Here is a 6,000-nt window from a genome sequence, read left to right on the forward strand (position 1 = left end):
TGAAAAGCTGTCTGCTAAAACCAAGGGGGGGGGGTGATGGGTGCCTCTTACAGCTTCAAACCATCATCCAAGTTCAAAGAGAGTCAGGATCCCAGTTAAAATGCAGTTTCATGCCTTTAACCAGTACTGATTGGATCAAATGTATATTCTGTAAATACATATCTGTCCACTGTTGGTCATGGCTTTGCCTCAGTGAATACCAGGATGGATTCTGACCTGTTTCACACTTAACTAAGAAACAATTCAATACCAAAGCCTTTATAGAAAATAAACTATTTGTCTAAATGGACTTTTTAAATGGACTAGTTAGGAAATGGGAATTTAAGTCTCTGTTTTGGGCATAGTCTTGGGATTCACAAAGAGGACATCAGGATTTATATTCCCCAATGACAGACCTACTGCTTATGGCAGATAAAAACCAGCTGCCTCCTCATGGGCCACGGTGAGCACATGGAAACAAAATACTGCTTTGCCAAGCTTACTTGATTATTTGAAAATTCGTTTCCCTAATATCTCTGTTTCCTGTAGCAGATGATAGGAAAAAGTGAGACTAATCAGCTAAAATGTTTTCTTTTCCACATGAGGATTAAAATTTCATGGTGTGCTTTCAATTCAAATATTCTTGAGTACCTACAACTGTAGCTTATTGAATAAAATAAGTGTAAACTAGAAAAACGTATGGGTTTACTTCTCTCATTAATCAGAAGAATAAATTGCATTAAGATGTTGATGTTTTCCTAGAACAGAAAACAAATGATTCTGTGAATGACAAATAGGAAGTAACACCAAACTGCTGCAAGTTTTGTAGCAGAGGCCGCCAAGGGCTGCAAACATGGGAGGTAAATGAATAATCACTGACAGAGCAGAACAGCCATCAGACATAATGATGGAAAACCTCCTTTCACAGTCACAGACGTCAAGATTTCTGTGCAATTAAAAGTTGGCAGAAGCAAACAATTGGCTGTAAAACAAGACAAAGAGCTATGAAAAAAAACCCAGGCTTTTTGCTTCAAGTGAGTGGACTGTGAATGAATTCAGTTGCTCTGCTTGAAAAAGGGAGCAAACCAAAGCACATGCTTTTGCACCCTTCAAAAAAACTCAGCATAAGGAAAAAAATCAAACTATTTAATAAATCAAACAATAGCTACCCAAAACATTAATTTCCTGTATTTGTTTTGAGACACTGCTAATAACACCTCTTAAAAATGTCTTTAGTTTTGTGTTCCTCTTGAAAGGAGTGCAGAGAAGTGAGGGCCAGGGGTTGTATCCGTAACTGATGAACAGCCAGGATAAAGAGGGATCACTAAGTGTCTTCTTCAGTGGTACCTACTTTGTTCTGGTGGAGTGCTATTGATTTCTTAAGCATCACTCACACAAGTGAGATGAGAGTTGCTTCGTGTCCTTTGTGCCTCAAAATCCTTTAAGCACTGTTTGACTTAGTATTTCATTGTGAGCCACTTCTGTTTCAGAAGGAAGTTGCCAAAGAAGATGGAGGATGTTTTGTGGGTGGCACCTGGTAGGAGACACTGACTGAAGAAAGGGCAATGTAGAAAGAGAGGAAGTGTGCTGGAAACAGAGAGCAGATGATTTTCTCAGTCTCACAGAGTAAAACCAAGATAATAGGACTTCGCATGGTGATTTCCTTGTGAATGCTTTTCTTTCTGTCTGGGCCTGTGAGTTTGAGATACAAAACTTGGAATTTGTCTGCATTGTTTTTGTTTTCATTCTAAATTTCTGGTAAATTCTATCATCTGGTAAATTCTAATTTCCACGTCCTAATTCCCTCCACCAAGTGGATAACAGTATTTCATTGATCATCATCTTTAAATGACTTCAGCCATTCATGCTGAGAATGTTAGGCAAATAAAATACACCACTGAGCAAGAGGGTCCAGGGCTGCCTTTTTCTGTGCTCTTGATAGTTTTATTTTTATTATTAGGAAAGAAGATAGACTTTTAATTGAAGTCCTTTCCATAGAAATGAGAATATCTAAAATTTTAGAAGAGAAGAAAATAAATTAAATAGTACCTTTCAGAAAAATTTTCTGATTTTGGCCGTTCCAAGTGAAAAGATGGTACTGTCAGTCTTCTAACTTTTAATGAAAAATTTCTGACAACTTGTAATTTCAGAGTTAAAACTTACCAACATAAATTTCCTGAAACACTATGGAAAATGTAATTTTATGACCATTCTTCACCACTGTTTTTAAGCTGTATTTTAATAGCAAGGTGAAAAGCAATTTATTGCCTTAGCAAAAATTATTTTTCTGGGTTGGTTGGTTGGCAGTTAGTGTTCAGTGAAGGAAGTTCCAATATGAGTGGCTGGCCATTAGCACATTAAGGTTTTGCTGTGTGGGAAAGCATTTCAACTCTTGAGTGTTTCATTGAACTGGAACCACAATTAAAAATGGTATTGCAAGTTCACCTAGGTAAGCATGTAATGCTGAAGCAGATAGGAATACCTAGAAAGAAGGCAACTTCTCAGGAATGTGAAAAAATTAGATTATATTCTTTGCACCAGAAAATTAGGGAAGTGAAAAAGAGAAAGTAGAACACAATAAAATCCTGTCCCCTTACCTCAAGAAGGGGCCAATTGAATCAATGCAGGATCAGATCCAAAGGTTCTTGTGGATCTGGGCATCCTGTCACAGGGACATCAACCATCTTCCACCCTCCTCTGTTGCCAGAGACCTATATAAATACTGGTGAAAGTTAAAATGACAAATTTAAAAAGTAAGATTTCTTTGGAAAAAGTTTTCTCTCTAGTTTCAGATTCTGTGAAGTTTTTCAAAAGATAGGCTCTGAATTCATCACTCCTTTTCTATCACGCTGCCGCAGGATCTTTCCAAGTGAATGCTTGGATTAATTAGGTATCGTGAATAATTGGCCTGTCTTTGTTAAGTTTAAAATAGAAAGAAGGAAAACACAAAAGGGAAAGGCTAAGACAGAAAAAACCCTTAAACTCAATAGAAATAAAATGCAAGAGGTATTGATAGTGAACCTGAGATTTTAAAAACTACCTTAATGTTAATAGTTTGGGCACCTCGCAATCAGATTTCTTTGTGGGTGCATTGAGGGATTATGCCAGGATCCATGAGAAGGACAACTAATTGTCCAAGCTTCCTGGCTCCCAGTACCTGTCCTACAAATGATCACCCTGCCTTTTGCCAGTGCACTGACAGAGAAGGACGTGGTCCTTCATCTCTCCCAGCTCCCCAGAGTGACACCAGAGTGACAGCTATGTCCATCACCCAGGTATCAAGACAACATTTTAGGTGCTTCAAATACAATTTGAAATTCAAATATTTTCTCTTGCTGCTTCTGTGCTAATTTAGGACCCCAAGCAAATATGAGTTCGGTTTCACTTGTTGAATTCTCCATGGATTGCCTAAACCAGGCAGACATATTTTTCTTCAGCTTTGCTTGAAAATGGCTTTTATCAACAAGTTTATGGGAAACATTTGCAGGTTGAGCTTGATTTTCTGTAGCTTTTTTCATTTTCATTCAGAAAGGCATTTAAAACTTTGGCAAATTTTTATAGCATTTGCATGCCCCAACTACCGAGACTTAGTGTAAACACACAACCAACCTGCTGGCTTGGTCCCCTCCTGTGAAATGTGATTGTTCTTCTATTCTCAGAGTATATTTAACAGTATGAAAACTCTACACAAAATAAACTTCTTGTAGGCTCTGAACTTCATTCTCTTGTTGGATAAATAGTAGTGCAATTTCCCTGCTACATGTATAACACTTTCCTAGTTAAATTTAAATATGTATATATATTCAAAACCATATTTTTCTATATATTTACATCCAATTTTTTACTTGTTGCTAGTGGATCATGTAATTCCTTATTCTATGCAATAATTCTATTAGTAAAAGCACCTTGCAAAAGTAAAGAGAAGTACTTTTTCTTTATCCATTTGTTCAAAGCAGCATAATAACTTGTCCTGCATAGCTAGGTTAAAGAACCATAGGTGCCAGGGCACAGGGCTCCTGGAGATAAAAGGTTCTTCTGGTCTCCCTCCTAACAGGGAAACCTGAGAAGACAAAAATCAAGGAGGAGCTTCCTATTGTTATTTGCTATTTTATCAATGATATCTGGGATTAATGAACAAACAATAGCATAAAAAAATACAACACAAAAATAACAACGCAGCAATGTCTTTAAACATGTCTTGGAACAGATCCTTCCTGATTGCTGAGGCAGATCTTTTCCCCAGTGAGATCCTTCCTGATTGCTGAGGCAGATCTTTTCCCCAGTGAGATCCTACAAACAAATTTTGCACAAGTAATTTTTAAAGTTTTAGACCTCTTACAAAATTCAATCTTGTACAAGGCAACTCCTAGAATTAAGAGAAATTTGCCTGTGTCAGAGTCACCTCTGGGTGTCCCAGGAATAAAAGCAAAAATGCTGGGGCCAGAAGTAAGGCTTGTGTTCTTTAAAACTGGAAGATACATTTCTTATTTTCCTATTTGTTCTCACTTTCATGTATGCTTATTCTTTTCCTAATCTCAGCCTCAGGTTTTCAGAGCTGTAGCAGCGCCTTGGCTCACCTATGTTACCTGGTACTCTCTCTCTGTCAGGTTTTTATATCATCCAGAAATCAAACAATAGAAAAATAGTTTGGTATTTGGAGTTAAAATTGTTATTCATATCAATGGCTCGGAGACATTTGCTAATGAGATGTTGATGCAAAGGATTTAAAAATTTTAGCTACTGGCTTTTAACTTCAGAGGACCTGAGCAGCAGGTGTTTTTATCTCCTCTTGCTTTTGTGCATGCCAAAGTTTCTGAAACAAAGATCTCTTTAGCATTAGTGCACTCAAGAACTGGGATGGCAGACAGTTTGTCTCTCCCTAGTTGCTGGTTCACCACCAGGGAGAACTCATGTCTAATCCAAGCATCATCAAGTGTCAGCACCATCAGTATCCCACCTTAAAACCATCTTTCCCTCATCATTTTTTCTGATTTCTGCATATTTTAAATGTGCACTTGGCACTGTTGACTCGAGGGCTATGCTGACACCCTGGGAGACAGCCTGAGCAAGGGGTGACACTTTCTCCTGGTTACAGGGGTAGTGTATTCAACTCCTCTGTGCACCATTTCTGAGGAACTGGAAATGATGGGTCCTTTGCAGGAGCTGCCCGGTGCACACCCAACACCTCAGCCTACAGGCTGGATGTTAAATGAGATAAACAGAAAGAGGCAAACCCTGCAGGGCAGGCTAATGTTCCTTTTTCTTCACAAATAACTCAGCTGTGATAACTCCCCACTGGGGAAGCACCAGCACAGGTACACCCAGCCTGAGTTGTCATCTTTGCTAATGGGCTGTGGTGGACTCAGTGGCACCAGCAGAACAGGCAGCTGCAATGACTGAGACCATCAAGGACTCCCAAAATATCTCATGATTCACAGTTTACATAGTACTTTGTGAAACTCCCTGCCCAGGGGGAGGTGCTGAGCATTCCCACCTGAACCTTAGCATGTATAAATCTTTGGCTTGGGGATGGGGACAGCAGCATTTGATAGATCCAGAGGAGGATCAGAATTTCCCCAGGACTGTATCATGACTCTGACCAACAGGTGCCAGGTTGTACTCTGACACTGGGGATTAAAACCAGTTTTCTCTGCATTGTTATATTTGTTGTAGTCTCTTCAGTAAATTGCAAATCCAAAGTGTGATCTCTCTTGGCATGGTTGAGTGGGATTCAGTTCTCTGACCAGTTTACTTTTAGACTAGCCTAGTTCCCAAGCTCTGAGCAGCCCTCAGCTGACATTTTTAGGTGTTTTCTGACAGCCATGTTGTGATGGTTCCTGTGAAGATCAGTTTCCCTGGGGCATACACAACATTATCCTGAATCCCTGTTTCTGATGCTATTTTCCAAAGGAAAGGTCTAAGTATTTTTCTGGTTTTTCCTTCACCCCACTGAAGTGCTGGGCTAAAAGCAGAAGTGTTGTTTCCCTCATGGACTTCTTGGGTTGCTCATCTTATTATTTG

Source organism: Zonotrichia albicollis, chromosome 3 (genome assembly GCF_047830755.1).
Source record: "Zonotrichia albicollis isolate bZonAlb1 chromosome 3, bZonAlb1.hap1, whole genome shotgun sequence".
Taxonomy (NCBI): domain Eukaryota; kingdom Metazoa; phylum Chordata; class Aves; order Passeriformes; family Passerellidae; genus Zonotrichia; species Zonotrichia albicollis.